Raw genomic sequence first — 12,897 nt, forward strand, 5'->3', positions numbered from 1 at the left:
TAGATGTGAAGGAGGCCGAAGCGGAGCAGCCGGAGGCGCCAGAGCTGCAGTTGCCACGAATCCTGACGGAGCCGCGCACGGAGATCATCGATATCTCCGACAATGAGTAGTTAGGTGATCGACGTAGTACGTAGGTTATTATGTTTGCATGTCTTTGCATGGATCCGGATGCAACAAGTAAAATTTAAAGCGTGTTTGGTCACTGTCCACGGATGTGTCGAAACGCGTTCGCGGGTGTTTGGGGGGCATATTTGATATATCCAGCTGTAGATGCTTTTAGGACAGTGCCGCGTTGTGTAGTCGATAAGGTTTTAGTAGTCGACGTGTTGTCAAACGAACCTCCTTTTCCACGACCGGTGGATAACATGACAAAATAATGCGTTCTAGTTAGCAGTTACGAGTACATGTTGATTGCTGACAGTGAAAGATGGAGCTTCACACTAAATTAACTTATCCATCATGGTACGCATTAAGTTTCGAATAGGAGAGAACTTATCCAGTGCAGTCCAATGTCGATTACTCTCATGTGCATCTCAGAGCCCGTCGGGAACAAACCATGGCCATGGCCATGGCCATGTCCATATCCACATCCACGTCCTTATCCATGTCCACGACGAGCGGTTGCTCCTGCATGTCTGCCTCTGGGTCTGGGGCCCTACCTAGAGCGCTCTACCTGGGAAACGTGTACATCGGTGCACACACGTAGACGTAGGCTACCCTGCATTTACGCCGATGCATACATGCAACACCTGCCGCGTCAACGGAATGGTTCTCTCCGTTCGTAGACGCTTCCAAGTGCAGGAAAATCCACACGGTTCCAGGGAGACTTACGCAGGAGACCACCGGATGGACGGTGCAAAGCTACAGTGTGCGACATCACATCGACCGATCGATCTCACAGTCGGTCGGTATCATCGTACGGTGTCATGGGAACACAAGCTGCGGAGTTTTCCGATCAAACACCTGCGCGTACGTGAACCGGTCATGCGTGCGTGCACTCGCGCTCTGACTACCGACTTGCTCGGCTGACTTGTAGGCTAGGAGTAGGATAGGTTCGTTGGAGCCGTCGGTTACTCGGCAGTTAGCTACTAGATAGATACGTCCGGTTACCTGCCGGCCGGACGCTCGGCGCATGGACGCTCATGCAAGTGTCGACCGGCGTTTGGATTGCCGGCCGGCGACGTGAGCGGAGCCGGGAAGTTAGGGGACAGTGCCGCGTTGTGTAGTCGATAAGGTTTTAGTACTACTACTCACTAGAGATTGGATAAAGAGTGCTACTAAACCATGCCTTTTTACTGATTCGCTGATGCGCTAACCTCTCGCGATAGGGATAGTAGTAGTATATTGTACTCCCTCCGTTCCCAAATACCTGTCTTTCTAGCCATTTCAAATGGACTCAACAAACGGATGTATGTAGACATATTTTAAAGTGTAGATTCACTCATTTCGTGCTGTATGTGGTCACTTGTTGAAATCTCTAGGAAGACAAGTATTTAGGAACGGAGGAAGTATTGTAGTAACTTTTTCCACAGTCAAAGTGCGCGATGATAGCCATGGTCGACAGATATGGATAACGCGATGCCTTTTGTTTCCCTTTGACCTGCAGCACGGGTCCTCCATTGATGGACCGGCATTGGGCCACAGCTTATCGATCTACCCCTGCAAGGCCTATTGCTGCTAGCTACGTGCAAGAAGTAGCCCGATGCGGTGCGATGTACAGCGTACACCTGCGTCATACACGTTTACACGCGTGCGATTACCGTGCATGCATGTCAACGTACACTTTCAGTTAATGGCCGTGCGTTGCGTCTGGCGGCATGTGCGTCAGATAAACCAAATTCAGTACGTAGTAATTATCAAGTATCAGTGTATCCAGCTATAGAGCTCTCTCTAGTGAGTTCTGCAGACGGAGCTCGCATGGTATACTGTCAGGATCGAACTATCCTACTGTCTCTGAGGATCTCCTTGGCAATCTGTTCAACCTTTGCCTTACGCCCACCATCATTCACTTTATTTTTTCTTGATTTGTCTGCAACACATTCCAATCATACAACCATTTAATGATCATGTTAACTGGAACACAGGGATTAGCAACCCTGTTATTATCAAACACTACCTTCTTTCTAAGTTTTCATAATGTCCACAAGATAGCCAAAATCCAAATTGTCATGAGATCTCTATCACTTTTATTAAATTTTCTGATCCAAATCCAGAATAAGTGTCGGATGTTATTAGGAATGTCATGCATGCCAAACGAGCATTTCGTGACCATCCACAACAATCTAGCAATGGAACAATGGAAGAAGTAATGATTAAAGAACATTTACTGTCTCCAGACCACCCCCTCTTGATCAAGTTATCTTTAGTGAGTATACTCACACTCAAAGTGAGCCACATGAAAACTTTGATCCTAGGGGGCATTTTAACTTTCCATAGAAAGTTATGTGGGTACTTGAAACTTTGAACTATATATCTATCATTGTTCAAGAATTCGGCCGAGTTACCACTTAAATGCCCATTTAATCGCTACTCGGTGCCTAACTGAGGCGAATAGCACATACTCGGTTCATTAAATGGTCAAGCCGATTAACTGGCATTTAATCGGTTGTCAGACGATTAACTGATTGTCAAACCGATTAATCGGTGATGGTTCAGGTAAGTAAAGCGGCATCCAAATAAAAAAAGGGGCAACCGAAGCGGCAATCCATGCCATTATTGGCTGGCCCCGTAACCTCCGGCGCTGCACCCCCCCCCCCTCCCAAATCGCAGCGCACGCGCCCCTTCCTCTCCTGACTCCTCATGAGCATGGCTTCTCCTCGCCGGCCCTAGCCACCACCGGCGATCTCCCTGCTCCCGTCGCCAGCCCTAGCCTCCTTCTCTGCCCCCATCCCCTCACACCCTCTTCTCCCCATCTCTCCTCCAGCCCCTACCTGCAGGCAGCGGCGGCATAGGACAGGCAGCAGCAGCGACCTAGGCCAGGAAGCGGTGCCGGCGACCTACGCCAGGCAGCAGCGCCGGCGACCCCTCGAACCAGGCCCCCATGGCTTCACCAACCAACAAGGTACAGTTCTGCTATGAATAAGTTTCATCTCAAGGTTTTAATCTCTGCTATGATTTCCATCTAGTTTGGCTCTCAAGGTATTAATCTCTGCTAGAACTCTCAAGGTTTTAATCTTTGGCAACAAAATTTGCAGGGGTCTACGGTATGGCTGCTTGTTGTCACATGTATGGCCTACGACATTATATTTTGGTATAAATGTATAATACATAGCTGTGAGCATTGGATTATGTGGTATAAATACGTGAAAAACTAGTTACATGTTGCCAATATATTCTCATGTGCAACCAATTAATGATCGACTGATTAATTTAGTTAAATGGCTGATTAACCGATTAATCGCTAATCAGTAGTCGATCGAGCAGTTACCAGTTACCGAATTCCCGAACAATGATATCTATAGCAAGATTTAACAGTATATTTCCCATTGCCCATCAGTTCCCATCTCACTACATCTCTCTGCTCATTCAAAGTCACACTCCCACAAGCCTCTCTAATATGCTCCCACAATTCCAAATATTCCCTATACAAAGTTCTCCTAAAACTCACATTATTCAAACCTCCTCCCAAAATATCAGCAACAGATCTATTTTTTTTGTTAAAACACACATTATAACCTGGGATAGCTGTCTTTCAAAGACTTTGGTCCTATCCACCAGTCTTCCCAAAATCTGGCATTTCTACCATTCCCAATGCAAATCTACATAAAGAGAAAAAAAACTCCTTGTGTTTTAAGTGCTCAGTCCAAAATTGTGAGTCTCCCACTTTATGCTCAATGCTAGCAATACAAGTATTTTTGATATATTTAGCAGCAAGCACATCCTGCCACAACCCTTCTGTGTTATAAATTTCCCACCACCATTTACATAGTAGGGCTTTGTTCATTAAAGCAAAGTTCTGTATCCTCAGTTCCCCCATATCTTTTAGTTTACAAACTTCAGACCATTTGACCAAATGACATTTTTTTTCTTATCAATAGTTTCTTGCCATAGTAATATTTCCCTAAAAAAACATTCTCTTATTTACCCCAACAGGTAGTCCATAAGAGGACATCATGTAATAAGGTATGCCAGCCAGAGATGACTAAATCAGAGTGATCCTGCCAGCACTAGCCAACAATCTCCCTTGACAAGTACCACCTTTTTCCGTTTTCTCTTCTGAAGGTTTCCAGTGTTTATTTCTAATCCTTTTGTATCAATAGGGTGGTCCAAGTATTTCAAAGGAAGTTCGCCTATAGGGCAGGTGAAGATTTTAGAGCCCGCATTCCCACCGCATGATCTAGTTAGACCTGGCCGTTCAATCTGGATCGACCCCTTCTTCCACCTCGCACACACATCTCTTTTCGCCAAAAAAGTATGGGAAAAAGCAGCAACGCCCCATCCCTGCAAGCATCGACAGGAACAACTCACCGCTCTCAACGTCGGCCATCCTCGTAGCCGCCCACAGCTGGCCATCCTCGCAGCAGGTCCAGTTTTGCAGCATGGTGGCCCACTCTGGTCGCCGCAACCCACCATGTCTGCACACATCCACAACAAAAAAATACACTTCTATGATGATACCTGTTTGTCACAGTAGGTCGCGTTTTTTGCCATGCATGTACATCCATGACGATTTTATGACACAATCAAGATAGTCATACCTGTGCTGTCATAGAAGTGTTCCATGACATTACCAAAATTATCATCACGGAAGTGTCCACTTCCATCATGATAAATCGCGCATCACAGAAGTGCTTTCGTCAAGGGTGACCGACACGTGGCATCCACCGTAACGAAACACCGTTAAGCTATCAGGTCGGATTTTGGATCCGATAACCCGTTAACAGCCCTGACCAATGGGAAATTTCCATGTGTAAAATTCTGATTGGCCGAAGGGAACACCTGTCAACTCGTCAGTGGGCCAGATGTCGCCCGTCCATTGGAGGAGACATGCCTATGATACGTCGACACGTGGCTGGGCCCAACAGAGGCCCATATAGGTTAAAAAGGCCGGCCCAATCAAAGGCCCGTAGTACTTAATCAGGTACTAGTGGGCCAGCCCAATAACGTCCTGCTTAATAAAGGCTCATTTACGGCCCGAAGCCAGATCTGGCCCGTTAATTGTTCGCCCAATATTTGGGCCCATTTACGGCCCGAACCCAGATCTGGCCCGTTAATTGTTCGCCCAATATTTGGGCCCATTTGCGTCCCGAAGCCAGATCTGGCCCGTTAATTGTTCGCCAAATATTTGGGCCCAACTACAGCCCAGTGACTTCGACCTGTTAGAGGCTTGATGTAGACATGGGCCCATTTCAGCCCGGTGTGACTTTCGGCTTGGGAATGGCCCATGCTGCCCATGGGCCATATATGGTCCGGCGGGACATCGGGCCTACTAACGGCTCGTGCTAAAGGTGGCAACAGTTAAGCCCAACGTGACTTTGGGCCTGTTAAAGGCTTGTCGCCTACTTCGGCCCGTTGATGCCTATACTAAGCTTTCGGCCTCTTAAAGGCCCATGATCAGTGGGCCAACTAAGGCCCGAGATATGTTTCGGCCTGGTAACGGCCCGTGAGCTAACTAGGCCCAAAAAGGCCCGGTCTACATTTCGGCCTGCTGAAGGCCCGTCAACGACTAGTGAAAATTGAGGCCCAACATGCATTTTGGCCTGCAGAGGCGTCGGCAATGAGAAATGGTGGCGACGACAGCTTTGGGCGAATGCGGGCACGTGGTTGGAGGCAGCAGCGGGGCTGCGTGAGGCAAACATGGGGCGCAGCTGCAGCAAGCAGCTGCGGGCAGGGTAGCAGCGACCGCCGGCGGCAGCCGGTGCGAGCATCCGCGGGCCAGACTCGGCGACCAGCAGTGGGAAGCGCGGACGCAGGTTGGACGCGGGGGGTTCGTGGCCATCTGACGGCGGGCGCGCGCTGATGCGGACGAGCGTGTGATGACAGCAGAAGCAGCAGCGTGCAGTAGGAGGTGTGCGGGCACGGGCGGGCAAGAAGAGCAGGCCACAACGAGCGGGTGAGGCCAGTCGCGATGAGCATGAGCGCGTTCAGGGGAGGGCGTGGGCTGGCAGCGAGGGTGGCCGAGGTGTGAGGAGTGGGCGCCGCCGTGCGATGGGGAACGTGAGCTCCAGGGAACTCGGTCGCGGCGGTGGTCAGAGCACGGCTATAGTGGCATCTCGTCGAAGGCACGTAGGTGAGCGGAGAAGGAAGCAGGGGGAATAGCGGAGCTCCCTAGCAGCTCAAGGTGGCCCGTGAAAGATTAGGAGCGCAGAGGAGCTCGGGGTCGCCGGAGTTTGCTACGGGGTCAGGGAGGGGGGCGAGTATGAATCCAGCAGCCGCAGGGCTTCCCGGCTCCAGCCTTTGGTCAGGGAGGAAGAGGCAAAGGCCGGTGCTTCGCTTGGACACGGCAGAGGAGCAGAAGGGCGCCGGTGGCCGCAAGGACGACGGAGAACGGCGGCGACCGCGTCAGTCTCCTCTCCAAAACGAAGGAGAGGGAGAGTGAAGAGGTGGATCTGGGGGAGGAGGGGCGCAAGTGGAGGGTGTGGGGAGAGAGGATCGAGGCGACGGGGAGGGAGGGGATCCTTATCCCCTCGTCGGCGAGGCGTGAGGCGACGAGCGGGTTCGACGGCGACCACTCGCGTGGGTCGGTCGAACAAGAGAAAGGGGAAGACGACAGGGGAGGTGTAGTGGGCCGGCTGGGGTGGGCAGACGACCAGCTGGGCCATTTGGCCTAGTGGGGCAGGGGCTTTCTCTCTCTCCCCCTCTCCTTTTCCTTTTCTTTTTCCTTTTTTTGTTTTGCAGATTGTTTGAGCACTAAATGAATTTTGTAAAATATGAGACCTAGCTCATAAATTGTAGTGCATTATATCTTAACACCAAAAACTAGTTTGGGTAAAACACAATTTCATATTTAATTTAGATTAATTAAAAGGTTATTACATCTTGTTTTAAGTCACTGTTTGAGGTTGTTAGAGTCACTTAACTAATCTCAATAATGTTGGTTATAGTTTGATAATTGGCTCTGAATTATTTGCTATTTAATGAACAATTTAGTTTCTGATTTGAACAACTTTTATTTTTCACTTTAAATTTGAATTGGAATTTGAAATGAGCTAAGATCCAAATGATGATCAAGCACTGATAATCATGGTGACTAGGCATTATCAGAGGGTGATCACTGTAGTGTGATACTGGGGATGTTACATTACCGGCAAGTCTCTTTACTCGTTCCGTAATATATCATCTTGCAACTAACTCCTTAGTCACTTTGCTTGCAAGCTTCTTGTGATGTGTATTACCGAGAGGAACTAGAGATAGCACTCCGTTATACAGAGTGACAAATCCCAATCTCGCTTCACGCCAACTCAACAGACACCTTCGGAGATACCTACTGAGCATCTTTATGATCACACAGTTACGTTGTGACGTTTGATAGCACACAAGGTATTCCTCCAGTATATGGGAGTTGCATGATCTTATGGTCAAAGGAATATGTATGTGATATTAAGAAAGCAGTAGCAATAAACTGAACGATCATATGCTAAGCTAACGGATGGGCCTTGTCCATCACATCATTCTTCTAATGATGTGATCCCGTTATCAAGTGACAACACATGTCTATGTTTAGGAAAACTTAACCATCTTTTGATTAACGAGCTAGTCTAGTAGAGGCTCACAAGGGACACATTATTTGTTTATGTATCCACACATGTATTTAAGTTTCTGGTCAATACAATTCTAGCATGAGTAATAAACCTTTATCATGATTAAGGAAATATAATAATAACTTTATTATTGCATCTAGGGTATATTTTCAACAAAAACATGTTTGGTGATCCCTAGTGACACAACACTCCGCACCTAATGACACAACACTCCGCAAATAATTGAACGAACAAATCACTTAGTATTGAGTCATTTCAGGGCATCAACATGGGTAAAATATCCTTTGGTTATATTTTCTTTGAACAAAATACAATCGCAGGTGCTCACATACATGCACCTTCACTCAGCCATGAACGCATGCACGCACACCCTATCCCTATGTTTGTTTGTATATTTTCTTTAAACAAAATACAATCGCAGATGCTCACATACATGCACATATACTCAGCCCATGAACGCACACATGCACTACCCCTATTAGGATCATCGATTTACTGAGCGGACACAACATCTTGAGATTGAGGAAGTCACCACATGCACCTCGTAGTCGATGGAAACATCACTTTCCAACTGAGGGAACTTCGGTCAAAAGAATGTATTAAATTTACGAGCATCAATAGAAGTCTACTCCCTTCGTTCCTAAACATTTGTCTTTTTAGAGATTTCAAATGGTTATCACATACGGATGTATATAGACATAATTTAGAGTGTAGATTCACATATTTTACTCCGTATGTAGTCACTTGTTGAAATATCTAGAAAGACAAATATTTAGGAACGGAGGGAGTAGAACTTAAATCATGTTGTGTTTGTTTGACCAAAAGATGACAAGAAACATAAGAGCATATACGGTCGCGATGGACAAATATGACCCCTCAAACGCCTGCGGACACTGACAAGACACTCCTCAAATCGCATCGTCCGCATCCGTGAATCTCATATCTGAACCCCTATATCCATATCAAATCATGCAACATCGATCAAACTACGTAGATCAGCTGACCGGACGTAGAATCAGACATAGGATAGGACAATTAGTTCACCAAAAGACTACGAACGACTGTTCAAGACAGACAACTTTAAACTACATCTAAAACTTGAAATGAAATTGAACTTCACCACTTCCAGGCCGGACCTTTCCCCTTTCGGTCATTGGAGTAGCTGTAGCCGTCTGCGGCTGGTGGAGGATCGTCTGATTCGAAGGACAAGGAGACGTGGTCGTCGGACAAGGAAGAGGATACGATGACGAGGCCCTTGAGGCACTGGACGACTAGTCCTGCTGGCGCGTGAGCTTGGCCAACCGAGCCGCCTTCGTCGCCTTCTCCTTCGCCTCTCGCTCAGACTTCTCGATGGCAAGCCGAAGAGCCTTCGTGTTATTTTGACGGAGCCGCCGAACGTCCATCTCCACCGTCATAAGCGACCGGTGGTAGACCCACGCGAGGAGTCGCCCGTCATCATCGGCTCCGCCGGAAACCCGCGGTGGCGCGGACAGAGCTCTCCGTTGCGTCCCTCTTCCTTGCCCGCTCCATCTCACAGCGGGCGGGGCGCGTCTCCGACCCTGGCGTACGTGTCCGGGCCTGCGGGGCGGGCACAAACATCCAACGCTGCCCACACGGGGGAGCAGCAGCCGAGGCGGGGGGTGGGGGCAAGGGGTAGCGTGGGAGAGGCACGGACGGCGCAACCCTAGTGAAGTTGCGCGCGGGCTGGGAGGAGCCAGCGTCAGCGTCCTCGCGGCACCGGCGGGGGAGAGGCGAGGAAGCCGATCCGGAATTGCCCCCCCCCCCCATATGCCCACATTGGACCTCTCGAGGGCAATGCGGAGGGCGAGCTCCTCGTCGATGTCCATGTCCGAGTCGGAGCGGCTGCCGGCGCTCGACATGGTCGCCGGAGTCGTCGAAGCTGTCGGATGGATCGAAGCGGAGGGGAGAAGAAGAGACAGAGTGAGAGCGGAGTGAGCTAGTGTTTATGGATTGGGAATATATGTGGGGACGACGTGGGGTCGGGATGGGCCGGGCTGACGTGGTGGCACGCCCCCCCATATCCGCCCCATATTTGGGCTGGATATGAGGGGTGCCGAACAGCCCGGACGTTTGTGACCCGTTTGAGGCGCCCGTCTCGGTCAAAAAATCGTGATCGGTCCGTTACCAGGAGGGCAGCCCGGGCGTTTGAAGCCGATTTGGGGCGCCCGGCTATAGATGCTCTAAGAACCTGAATCTACACTTTGTTCTCATCTTTGGTTATTAAAGGGTTTTGTCTGTTTTCGCCTTTTAACTAAGGATATTTAAGCGAATTGAGCGTGTAACTCAGATAGTTAGTTTTTTTTGGGTGGAACCAACCCATCAGTAATCAAGTCCTAGACTTGGTACCGGTCCTCACATTTTTTTTGTATTTATTTTTGGCTTTTCGACGATGTTCATTCGGTGGGAAGTGGTGTTCCCGTCGACTACAGAGGCACGCGTAGTGGCTTTGTAAATATTAGGAGATATGCCGGCTGAATCTATCAGAGATGCTCATAGGCGTAGAGTGTGCTTGCGTGCGTTTATAGAGATGGGTGTATGTGTGTATATATACTCCCTCTGTTTCTTTTTACTCCGCATATAAGATTTGGTCAAAGTCAAACTACACAAAGTTTGACCAAATTTATATAAAAAGATATGAACATATATAATATTAAAACTGTATAATATGAAAATACATTTCGTGGTGCATCTGATAATGTTGATTTCATATTGTCAATGTATATATTTTTTAATATAAAGTTAGTCAAACTTTACAAAGCTTGACTTTGACCAAACCTTATATGCAGACTAAAAAGAAACGGAGGAAGTACAAGAAGCTGTACCATGTTAAGAAAACTAACGACATTTGAAGGGAACAGATCATCCTATAAAGTTGCACGTCGGGCGTGATGTACATCCGTGATCCCACCTCGACATGCGGGTTAGTTAGCCGTGTCCTATCGGCGCTCAATAAGAAAGTTCGTACTGCCCCTGGCCGGTGGCCTGTCCACGTGCATGCCGGAAATGACAAAGCGGCCATTATTCGGTAGGTCACCCATGACAAATCGGACGGTGGAGAGATCCCCGCGCTGCCATTTCCGTCCGGGCTCCCGTATATGGCGCGCACACATGGCCGCACGGCTGCTCATGCTGCCGATTTCCTTGCCACAAGTGGCACGGAACAAGATACCAGCACATGTCGCATCGGAAACGTTCGTACAGGTCACCGCCCCCTAGGGCCTAGCTAGGTACGTACCGTCGAGCTACTAGCCATAGTAGGAGTAGAGGTAATAGCACCCCAGATCCACAAACTTGCACCAAATGTGATGTTTTAGTCTAAAACTTGCAAAATGTGACTGAGGACTCCACAAACTTGACACCCTATGTGATGTTTTGGTCCACAACCATTCAGAGCGTGGCATGTGGCAGTCCAAAGGGTGGACCGGTCAGCTGTGGCAATTTTGCACAAAGGCCCCTGGCGTTCACTCGATTCAACCCGCAGTGCTTACCGCCAAATACACATGTACGATGAGATGAACGCCCCAGATCCCAGGACGGGCCGCTACAGTCCCACGTCGTATCGGGGGGCAGCAAGACGCCTATGTAGATCGATCCCCACCCGGCCACCCCACGCAAAATTAGCAGCCGTGCCCATGCATTCATGCACGCAGATCCATCCATCCATGGCTTTAGTTAATGTCAATGAACTCCATGCGCATGAATGCATGATGCAGTACTACTACTACCACTACTGTAGATAAGCACGTACTACGCACTCTAGCCAGGTAGCCTTGTCGTGGATTAGGCCTCTCGTGTACGTACGTACGTGCCCAGGCAGGATCTGTGGCGTGGAGGGCTCCATTTTGACACGCAGTTAATACTAAGAGCAAGCATTTGCATGCATGGTCCAACCCTTCGAATTACTCCTACTACTACTCCATGCATGCGTTGCATTGCATTGCCTTGCCGGTAAAGACGGTCAGGGTTGAAAGCTTAGCAATGCCGGATTTGAAAAGATTCTCGAGTAATGTGAGTTGGGACCTCTCTTGGCTAAAGCTTTGGGCATGCAGTGAATTTTGAACTATCCTCTTGGAGCTAGCTACACACCCCTTTCTATGTGTAATGTGTTGAGCTAGCTACACACCCCTTTCTATGTGTAATGTGTTGATTAGCTGTAGAGGATATAAGATGTAGCACGAAAACATAAATGCAAGGAGACAGTAAAAAGATCAAGAACAGGGTAAAAAATAATACTAACACAAACATCATTTCCTCACTGAAACAGAAAATGGCAGAAAGGCATGCTTGCTTGCAGCACTAGAGGAGGAGCACTGCAGGAAAGAAAGTTGAAAGAAAGGCATACGCATGCTTTAGCCAAGCACAAGCATGCTAGGTTGCACAGCCTTTGCTAGCTGATCTCAGCACTTTGAGACTATGGACTATACCCTTAAGGTCCTTTTGCTCTCCTTTTTTTTACCTACACACAAATTAATTAAAGGACACTGTTGGTACAGTACGTGCTAGGCTTAGGCTGGTCACCACTCCATGGCTCCATGTATGGATCTCCAAGTTCACCTACGTCGATCGGTCGTCTACATGAAGTCCACCTCAAAGAGATGCATGTCATTGTTGTTGTTGCCGCCGCCGTGGTTGCTGTTGTTGTTCTGGTCGGAGACCTCGCCGTTGGCCGCCCCGGCAGACGACAACCCGCTGGAGCACACCGACGAGCACGACACAGGATGTTGCTGTTGCCGTTGCAGTTGTTGTTCTGGTGCAGCAGCGAGGTGATGAAGTGCTGCTGCTCCTGATGGTGGTGGTGGAGCTGCATGGCGCTGTTGAGCTGCTGGTGGTGGCCGTCCTTCTCCCGCGGCTCTCCGAGCGTGAGTGTCATCGGCCTCGCCGCCGCCGCCTTGCTCTGGTCGTGCTGCTGCAGGCAGCTGATGGCGCTCGTGTTGGACAAGATGGTCGACTTGGTAGCGCTCAAAGCTGCTCGAATCGTACGTAAAAGGAAGAATTAATTGGAGGTAGTTAATGGTGATCAATTGCACTGGGTAGGATGCAAATGAAGCAAAGGTGCGTGCATGTTAGCTATAGCTTACTGTTGTTGTCGCCGTGCTTACCGTTGAATCGAGTGAACGCCAGGGGCCTTTGTGCAAAATTGCCACAGCTGACCAGTCCACCCTCTGGACTGCCACAT

General features: G+C 48.9%; 1 pseudogene; it reads right to left on the bottom strand.

Annotated features, from left to right (window-relative positions):
• Positions 1–12,292: 12,292 nt before the first annotated feature.
• On the bottom strand, positions 12,293–12,897 carry LOC123039179 (squamosa promoter-binding-like protein 10; annotated as a pseudogene).

The sequence above is a fragment of the Triticum aestivum genome, chromosome 2B, assembly GCF_018294505.1.
Source record: "Triticum aestivum cultivar Chinese Spring chromosome 2B, IWGSC CS RefSeq v2.1, whole genome shotgun sequence".
Lineage (NCBI taxonomy): Eukaryota > Viridiplantae > Streptophyta > Magnoliopsida > Poales > Poaceae > Triticum > Triticum aestivum.